Here is an 11,246-nt window from a genome sequence, read left to right on the forward strand (position 1 = left end):
AATGATTATAACTTTGTGCACCTCTAAAGCATTCTGAATTCATTTGACTTCATAATTATATATTCTGGGTCTCAATGGTAGAAATCAGGGTGAATCATAGAATCTTAGGGATGGATGAGCCCTTAAGGAATTTCTTCCCTAGTCTGATACCATGGATAGCAGAGTGTTAGAATTAGAAGGAAACCTAATCATCTTAAGAATCAAAAAATTAGGGTAGGGGTTGTGTGATTGGAAGAAAGGCAGTCAGTCAACAAATTTTATTAAGCACCTACTATGTGCCAGGCAGTATGTTAAGTACTGGGAATACAAAGGAGAAAAAGAAAGACAGTCCCTGCTCTCGATGAGGGAAGATAGCCCACAAAGGAAGCTGCAAAGGGGTAGAAATAAGGAGGAAAGGTGTTTCTTGGAGTTTTACCATCTTCACAGAATTAACTTAAATTTTTTTTCCTTTGGTGAAGAGAATGTTTGGAAATGTGTGCTAATATTCTATTTCTAGTCACCTGTTCCCTCCATCACCAGTCATCCTGACCTTTGTCCTTGCCACTGGACCTTGATGACTCTGGTAGAGAGAATGAGGCTGATGACAAATCCAATTCATGGGAAAGTCAAAACACATTAGTGAGTTGATCTTTCCACTGCTAGATGCAGCACACCTAACCTACAGGGACAGCTTTCTGAGAGGAGAATAAACCTCTTTGACAAGTGAATCTGTAAAACACGAATGAATGAAGCTAAAACTTTGTCAAACCAGTATTTGTTACTATTCTTTAAATAGATGCAGTATTGTCAGACAGATGTGGCTAATGCATGGAATGTCTATTTTATTTAAGCCTCAAAGCTACATTATCTTCAGGGAGTATAATTTCTGACAGACTATTATGTGTTTTCAGAATTTGTATATCAGCTTCCTAACACGAGCTATGACACAATTTAAAGTTATTCAATGTTTCCTATGAATTTGGAAGCTTTAGTATCATTTCTATCTTGAGTTTTCCTAAAATATAAGCTATTCCTAATCATGAATCAGCAGACATGAATTCTGGGAGAGGGAAAAATATTATAATATATGTATATCAATCCTTTTCTTTTAAAAAAATTGAACTTTTCTATGTAACCCCAGTTTCAAAGCCCATTTGTATGGGATTCTCTCCTCATTGGTGGAGATGAATGCCCTGCCCTGTGTAAAGGACTACAACCAAAATAAGATGAACAGAAAGACAAGAAAGAGAATGCTATTCCATTACATTTATATACAATCATTTGTTTAGCCTACCATTCCCTATGTAAAATAAAACAGAAAAGAGGAGCATACACGAAGTTGTGAACCTGTATCATGAATAGCTTTTCTTTGAAAGTATATAACAAATTCCATATGTTATTTTCAAAGTTGACCTGCTTGTCTGTGTTTCCTAACAACTTTTGTTCTGTTCTCTTCTTTTTTTTTTAAACAGCTTTCTTTTCTTATTGGCACAGTAGATACCAGAGCTGGGCCTGGAGTAAGGAAAACCTGATTTTGAATCTGGCCTCAGACACTTACTATATAACCTTGGGTAAGTCGCTTATTTCAATTTCCTCTTTAGTAAAATGGGGATAATAATGACATCTACCTTCTGGGGTTGTTATAAGGATCAAACGAGATAATATTTGTATATGAAGGAAGATGCTATCTTCATCCAGAGAAAGAATTGATAAATAGAAGTCTGTGTAGTATGGATTTACATGCACACACAGACACATAGACACACTCATATATACAAACATATATGCAATATTATATATATAAAATACAAACATATACATATTTGTGGCTCATGGTAGACATCTCTAGGGTAGGGGGGAGGGAAAAAAGAAAGTTACATGACAACTGTATTATATATCTAAAAGAAAGCAAGTTGTACATAATAGATTTACAGTTTCATGGTCAAAAAAGAAAAAGAAACCTTACCATCAACAAACTTTCCATTTAAATGAGAGAGAGAGAGACAAACACACAGAGAGAGACAGACAGACAGACAGAGACAGAGAGACACACATACACACACACACACAGAGAGAGAGAGAGAGAGAGAGAGAGAGAGAGAGAGAGAGAGAGAGAGAGAGAGAATATTTGTAAAGTACTTGGGAAAGTGCCTCATGCACAACAGATGCTTAATAAATACTTATTCTATCCTCCTCCCCTATCTCTAGTAAACCTTTCCCCACATTTCTACTCCTTAAGTTAAAAGAAAGAAAAATAAAGCCATTGTATTAGATATGTCCCCACATGGGCCATGTCTTAAAAGGCACATGCCTGGAGTTTATTGCCTTTCTGTCAGGACTTAGATTGTTTGTCACGGCATTTCAGTGGCACCAGCCTCTTGCTATTATTACCCGTATCTGTAATTCCATTTCCTGACTCTGAATGTTTTCATTGGCTGTCTCCTACACAAGGAACGCTATCTCTCATCATCTCCTCTTGGCTTCCCTGGCTTCCTTCCAGTCTCACCAGTCCCACCTTCTTGTAAGAAATCTTTTGCAGTCCTTAATTATAATGCTTTCCCTCTGAGACCATCTCCAGTTTATCCTGTATGTATCTTGCTTGCTCATAGTTGTTTGCATATTCTCTCGCCTATTAGACCGTCAGCTACTTGAGAACATGGGTCATCTTTTGCCTTTCTTGTATCTATAGCTCTTGGCCTAGTCCCTGGCACTGATATGTAATCGATGCTAGTTGATTGGACTAACTGACTGATGGGAACCTCCTTATTTTCCAATTCTTTGGAAAATCCCTATAGAACAATCTGATATATCTATTTTTGTACATATGAATCCTTTTGGTCTTTGATTTCTTTGGGGTATGGGCTCATTAATTAGCGGTATTGTTGAGTCAAAGGGTAGGCACATTTTCTTGACTTTTTCACATAATTGCAAATGGATATCTTAGATCAGGGCTGTCCAACCTTAGGTTGTCTTAGGGCCACATTAAAATAAAATAATTATTCGAGGGCGCACCCGGAATAAAAAATACAGTATGCTAATAGAAAGTGGGGGAACGTGCAGGTGAAGGCACCTAGTGGGAAAGCAAACACAAAACAACAAAGTGACAACACAACAGTATAAAGGTAGGTGCGTACTATCTAGTCTCCATCGTACATTCCGTGCGATAGGTTCCTTCTGTAATACTGCTTAAAAACACTAAAGAAAATTAACATCAATGAGATTATTTATTAGGGATGGAATTAAAAAATATAATACACATTCCATGCAAATTATTATTTTATTTTTTTGCTTGTGAAAATGAAAACCTATAGGTGGGCCACATAAAATCACACTGTGGGCTGCATGGGGCCCGCGGGCCTTATTTTGGACAGCCCTATCTTAGATGATGCAAAAATCAAGACAATAAAATCTGGAATTTACTTACTTATTATTTTTATGTATTTATGCTGGTCTATCACTGCTAAAACCCGAGCATTGATTAATATCCATAGCAAGGAATAATAATCTTTCATAATTCTCTCTTGATTATAGTCCTAAAATAGATAAAGATGAGCCTATTCAAGTGTGGGGAGAAGTTCAACAGTAGCAAAGTGGTGTCAAGTGAAGAATTGACCAGGGGGATCCATGAAACAGATCAAAATACAAAACAGCTCTCACTCCTAACTAAGCCTTCCATTTCTTTGAAAAAAGCATTGGTTTTCCATTGCTATTATTTGTCAATAAATCCTTTTCTCCCTTCTCAAAGAACCCTCTCATAACAAAGAGCTATTGTTCAGCAAAATAATAATATCCAAGAACACGTGTTCCCAACCATTTTCAGTCCTCTGTGACTTTGAAGGAAAAATGGACGAAAAGTCACATATTAAGTAATTAATATATGTGATGCACTAGAGACAAAAATACAAAAGCAAAAAACTGTTCTGGCCCTCAAGTAGCTTACATTCGAATAGAGAAAGGCGATACATCAAAAGGGAGTAGTAGCTGGGGGTGGGGGAGTGGGCGGGGACAATGGTGGTGGTGGGTGTTCTCATTTGGAAATTTACTGGGATGGTGAATAGAGCCATAGAGGAGCAGATCAACACATCCTTTCCAGTAGGGTTAGGAAATAGTTTGATTTGATTTTGGTTTTGGAATTGGAAACTGTGGGGTAGGATGGGTTGTGGCTGTAGAATATGCTTCTGGAATGGCAAGGTGGTTGTTGGGAAGATGGCCAGGGAGTAATATGAAACATGGCTGAAGCATGTCTTAATTGAATAGGTTATATGAGAAACTCACTAATAAGAAGAGTAGGGCCTCAGAGCAATATAAATAGAAAGTAGGCCCTTGTTCCCCAAAGCTTTGAATAATCCCTCAAAACACATAAACCTAAAGGGCTCAACATTCAGAAGAATGTTGCCGTATTGTCCATTTATTTACTTTTCATGAAAATGACTTTCTGAAATATAAACTTTTATAAATTTTTGGATTTATTATCTTTGTTTTGGATTTATTGAAGCTTACTTTAGTTCCTAAAGTACTTTATACAATCAAAAGCTTATTCTATAATAATCATATATTATATAATATATGAGCCCCCAAAGGAAGAAAATTCACAGTTAATTACACATGTTATTATATAATAGAATTTAGAATTTATTAGACAGCTGGGTCAATACTGTCCAATAGAGTCCTGAGAAATTTTTCTTTGTAAAAAAAATTGTAATATATAAATTTTATTGCAACTTCCATTAAGAACAGGTAATTAAATATATAAGCAAGAGAATAAGAAGGGAAATAAAAATTGGAATGCAAGATAAAACCAAAATGGGAAACTTTAAAATGATTATATTTGATTGAAAAGTTTCAAAGACTTCCTGTTATCAATGGCCCATCATAATATGCAGACACTGTCCTTATTCAGCTTTATCTCTCACTTCTTCCCAGCTTTACGACAGCAAGGTAGTCTTTCCTCAGACCATTCCATTACTAGTTTCTCCTTGAAGCAGTTGCTCATGGTTTTTTTCCTTTACCTAGAACACTCTTCCCTTTGTTCTCAGCCCATGCAAACACTGCCCATCCTTCCGGGCTCAGATCAAATCCCTCCTCTTACACAAGGTCTTCCCTCTCTTTTTCCTCCTTCTAAGCACTTATTGGAACTTGGTCACCTATTACATTGCTTATTGTTTATTGCCCACTTAATCATAGGTACATCTTTTTCAACCTCCTCCCCAGTCCTACTCCATATCATAGTATATATATATATATATATATATATATATATATATATATATATATATATATATATACACACACACACACACACATATATGTATATGTATATATATATATATATATATTATCATGCCTTATCATGCATATGGCTAGCACTTTTTGGTTGTTTTTTGGCAGGGCAATTGGGGTTAAGTGACTTACCCAAGGTCACACAGCTAGTACATGTGTCATGTGTCTGAGGCCGGATTTGAACTCAGGTCCTCCTGACTCCAGGGCCGGCGCTCTAATCACTGTACCACCTGGCTGTCCATATGGCTAACATTTTTAACAGCAGTATATAGGGCAGTGGATAGAGCGCTGGATCTAGAGTCAGAAAGACTCCTCTCTCTGAGTTCAAATGTGACCCCAGACACTTACTAGCTGTGTGATCCTGGACAAGTCATTTAACTTTGCCTCAGTTTCCTCATCTGTAAAATGAGCTGGAGAATGAAATGGCAAACTGCTTCATGACCCAAATGGGGTCATGAAAAGTTGGACACAACTGAAATGACTGAACAACAAATAATAGTAGTAATAATACATATCCCAGAAGTTGGTGCAGTTTTAGGCTATTAAAGTTTTAAAAGTTTAGTAAGTCTTGGATAAATAGAATGTAATCATATTATGAGGGGTTTTGATAACAGGAAGTCATTTAGAGCTTTCCAATCAAACACAATGCTGTTAAAGCTTTAAATTACACTAAGACTTTTGGGACACCCTGTGTGTGTGTGTGTGTGTGTGTGTGTGTGTGTGTGTGTGTGTATAAAAACATATATATATTATATATATGTGTGTGTATGTATATATATTATATATGTGTGTATATGTGTGTGTATGTAGATACATACATACACATTTATACACATATGTATGTATGTATATATGTATATATTTAATATAATTGATACCCAATAAATGATTGTTGAATGAATGAACCCACGGACATTATCTGCTAAACTATGAACTGGCAGTATCTTTAGTTTCCACCTCATTTAGGACCATGATCCAAATCCACATCTGGATTGATTGTCTTATTGTTCTAGATGTTTTCTTCAAAGATGTAGATTGCATGCCCTTCATGCCTACCTATCCTGGGTGACGTGTTGATAATCTCCCATAAATTCACCATATGGGGTCCTCCCCGTGGTGCAGGCAACCTTCCTTGCTTTCTCCTGTTATTGCAAGGATACCAGTGAAGAACTTGTGTAGTCTAACTGGTGCTTCCTTGCTCTCATCACATTACTATACATTTTCCTAATGCTATCCTTTCCATTGATTCTTCTTTAGAGTTCCTTCTGTTATATGGCACAGCCTGCTCGTGCCCACAATTGTGCACCTCTCCTTTGATCTGGGCATGATATTAGTTTTTGATCTCTCAGTGACTGTGGTATTCTCTGACTTGTAGCCATATAAAAATACTGGTAGAATATTGGTATTTTAAAAATGGTACATATTTCTGAAAGAAATTTGGGCTCATTAAAGCAGTTTTGCCATTTTCTGAAAGCAATTCAATTTGTTCTGCTCCCGTTTGATTCTGGGCACAACTTAATCGTTTGTACTGTCTATACCTCACCATCCACAGGAAATCTCTCCAGCTAGGTCTCTGAGCTGGATTTCCTGGATGACACTAGCAAACACCTCAGGCAACCATAAATCTCATTACTTTTTATCTCATCAGTTATTAATGATAAGGTAGTTGCCAAACAAGGTTATCTCTGCGTTATATTTTTCAAGAAACTTAGATTAACTCTGACATATGTTTGGCCATTAGGTGTAACAACAGTAACAACAAAGGCTTTTGTTTTCACCTAGGGAGGGGAATGGCCCAGAATTTGTTCTTAAATTCTGCTTTTGGGAGCTCGCTTATGTTAGAAGAAAATATGGGATAAATGGATCATAGTATATATTCCAAGTTAGAAAGATTCTCTAACAATGGACAATTTATTGGGGTTCCTAGCTGAAAACAAGGAAGGAAAACTTCCCAGTCAGCGTCCTTTTGTGTGGCTAAAACTACCTGGACCACCCTCCTATATATCCAGACCATGAACAAATGGACACAAGGAAATGCTCATGTTTAGGTCAAGCACAGATATTTATGAAAAATAAAACTAGGTAAGTTAAAAAAATACATCCTACAGCAAATTAAGTAAACAAGTTTAGACATGGGCACCAGTCTGAAGTATGGCAAGGGAAGAGAAATAAAGACTATTGGTTCTTCCATATCTGCTTTTACCATCACTCCTACCACATGGGCAAGTAGCCATGACAAAAGATATCCATACATTTTCTCCTTTGGTGTCAGTTTTTAATGATAAGAGAAAGAAGATTAGGACCATGCATCACTGGAGGTGTCTTCCTCTCCACTACTGTTGTTAATATGTATTCCCACACTTCCAACGGATGGCATGTGTCTATGGGAGAGTGTACCCCAAGTTTATGATAGAGATATTTGACAGCTACTGCTATTTCAATGCCATTTCAATAAATGCATTTGCTTTCGAGCTAATTGTGTCATTTACCTGACTCTTGAAGGTAAACTAATTGGTAGGGGCTCAGTTATAATTTTAGAAGTGTGGGTCCACAGATTACTTGAGTCTGGGTACGTGTCCCCTCAGGGACCCAACCTTTAAGTGCAAGCTGTGGGGATAGGCTGTAATGTGCACTGCATAGTCAACCCTAATAAAATGTGAAAGAATTTATTTTCTAAAAGTTCTATTCCTATGTATTTTATTAGACTGTTAGCTCTTTGAGAGCAGGGCTGTGTTATATCTGCAGAACTCAATATAGTCTTCATACTTAGGAGGTGGTTAATAGATGTTTGTTGAATTGAAAGAATAAAATTGAGGAAATGTTTAACAATAATAACCCTTGAGATACATGAGTTCTCCTACTTATTCCTGTTTATAGTACTAAGGCATATTACAAGATTTGGTTTATTTTTTGCAAGTTTTCAGCTTAAAAAAAGGGCATGTGTGCATGCTTGTGTATGTGTCTGTGCATTTGTGTGTATATTTTCAGCTGGAGGGATGATGGTTAGCAATTTATCAATTTCTTTCTATACTGGTAGTTGAAACTCATGCCTCTCAGCACTTACCAGTTCCCAGTGATTGATGGGATTGTTTACAACTTTTCCCTTTGGTCTAAGGGGAGATACTGAGAAGGTTTTCTGCCAGCATTCTGTAAAGCTTTGGCTCAGTCCCAAAGCCAAAAGCTGTGCAGCCCAAGCTGTGTTTACACCACAGAAACCCTTGGGCTTTGGGGGATTTTAATCAGTTTCCTAACAGATGCATTTCTGTTAGGATGAACAAAGTATTGAAACTTACACACCATTCATTAAAACTGGAACTCTGGTTATAAAATAGTACTTTCTTTTTATTTCAAAAAGAAAGTAATAAAGAAAAAAAGGAGGAAAGAAAGGGGAAAATATTTTCTTACATCTGATTCCAACTTATATTTACTGAATGGAAGTAAAAAGTAAGTGAAGCTATAATCTCATGACATCAGCAACTTCTTTTCTGCTGGATGATAATAAGGCAGTTAAAAAGGAAAGTGTGTAGGACAAACATCTCTTGTACAGCAAGTATTACCTCAATGTCCCACTGTTTGCTATTTTCAAGGAGAAGTGGTGTGCACATAAATTATTACAACTGTATACATATGAGCAAAATGTGATTTGTTATCTGATTAGGTCGGTCCATAGTGTTTTGCTCAATTTCAAACACTGGGTTCACGTACAGACATTTTAGTTTCTGCCAATGGCTGCAGCTCAACCTATGTAGTCCTTTCATGGAAGGAGTAATATATGATAGGAAGGAAGATGGGAAATGAAGCCATGATTAATAGAAGAAAATGTCTTCATTTTTTTTAGTCAGCTGATGCCAGGATAACCTTGTAAACAAGCATTCTGTCAATTGCCTTCTGTTACTCTGTATGCTTGGCAGACTATCTTTTTCACTTCCTCTCTATTGCTTATTACCTTCTCTGGGACACCCATGGAAACTAGAGCTGGGATTTATATTGCATTAGGATTGTCCTGGTAAAAGAGGTTTGACATGGACGGGACAGATATTTCATCCCACCAGAAGGCGGTGGGAGCTTAAGGTCAGTCAACCAACATATATTAAATTAGTTCCTCTTATGTGCCAAGAACTGTGTTAAGTTCTTGGGGGGTAGAAGAAAGGTAAAAGGCAGGACCTAATCTCAAGGAATTTATAACCTAATGGAGGAGACACCATGCAAACAACTACGTACCACATATATCTGTACCTATGTATGTCTCTGTGTATATATACTCACATACATATATGCATTTAAATATACATACATACACGTATACACACACAGAGGGGAGGCATTAACATTATGAGTATAGGGAAAGACTTTTTGCGGAAGATGGGTTTTAACAGATACTTGAAGGAGACAGAGAGGAATAACAGAGAGCAAGTGAAACAAGGAGATAGTCTAGTGAAAAGAACATCCAAGAGGCAAGCATCACTAGATCTCAGAGGACATTGGTCTATAGCTCTCCTTCTGCACTTTATCTGTCCCTGGTTTAGGCATTAGGACCATATACGTCTTATAAAAGGAATTCTAGTAGGGTGCTTTCTTTCTCAAGGAGCACCAGGTGGTGCTCTCGGTCCAACCTGTTCCAGCTGAGTCAATACATCTGAAGAAAATAGCCCCAAAAGGTTGTTATATCTGATCAAGCCCCTGATTGATTCCCTTCATGTTGTCTTGAGGCACACATTTTTTTTATTAGACTTGGCTTTTTCTCAATATTTTCTAATACTCTTCTAATCTAAGGGTATGGGTACATTCCTAACAATAATTAATAATTTATCAAATGGCTCAGCCCTCATCTCACTGAAATTCTAATCTTTTACAAATTCATGTGTATGAGAGGATTACTCATTCACATGTGGATGAAGCACAAATACACTGAATGAAATTTTAAAAAAGAAATACAGCACATTAGAAATCTAGAATAGAAGGGTTTACTCCTGTCCAGTCTGATACCTCGATGTCCCTTGGACTCTTTACAGAGCCAAAATAAAATTAACAATGTTAGCTTTAAAACTCTCAAGTGGTGGTATCCTGTCATTCCTAGTAAGGTCTGAAATTTTGATTTTCCCTAGCCAGTTTGCCATGCCTATTTTTTCCTTGGCACAACTCAAATGTCTTTTAAGGAAAGCACTTTCAGTGAATCAGAGAACTGAAGAATTGGAAGAGATGTTGTGAAGGTAGAAGTGATAAGATTGGATGTGTGTGTGTGTGTGTGTGTGTGTGTGTGTGATTGAGGAGTTAAAGATGACACCTAGGTTTCAAGCCTGTACCCTTGACAGTCATAAGGAAGAGGGGAGGATTTGGGGGAAAAGATCATGAGTCCTGTTTGAGACTTGTTGAGTTTAACATGTCTATGTGACATCCAGTTTGAGAAGTCTAATAGAGAGCTAGTGATTTGAGATTGGAGGTAAAGAAAGGACTTAGGGATAGATAAATAGATTTGAGTGTCATCTTTAGAAAGGTAATTTGACCCTGAGTGGTTGATGAGATCCCCAAGCAAGAGAATATCTTCAGAATTTCATTTTTGAGTACTTCCCATTCCTCAAAGGTCTACTTCCCTTGAAGTATTTTGACCCATGGGATCTTATATATCTTTCCTCTGAAACATTTGAATTCTCTCCTCACAAATTCTATGATCTAGGTAAAATTATGCCCAGATTTTTCTTTTCTGCATCCCTTGACTTCAATGGACAATAGCAAGATAAATGCCAAACTTGGCCCCTTGTAGTCTTTGGCTTCTTGTCTAAGACTTCATAATTGTTAGAAATATTTTTAGGTTCCTTCTGGAAGTGTCATTTGTACCCATCACCGTAAGGGGAGTGTTGCTACCAATACTTGTGTCTAGGGAGTCTCTTTTATGTTTTAGGTCCATGTTTACAAGAAAACAGCAAACAGAGAACTGGCCCTGGAGTCAGGAGAATCTGAGTTCAAATCCAGCCTCAGACACTTGACAC

This window comes from Trichosurus vulpecula, chromosome 6, assembly GCF_011100635.1.
Source record: "Trichosurus vulpecula isolate mTriVul1 chromosome 6, mTriVul1.pri, whole genome shotgun sequence".
Taxonomy (NCBI): Eukaryota; Metazoa; Chordata; class Mammalia; order Diprotodontia; family Phalangeridae; genus Trichosurus; species Trichosurus vulpecula.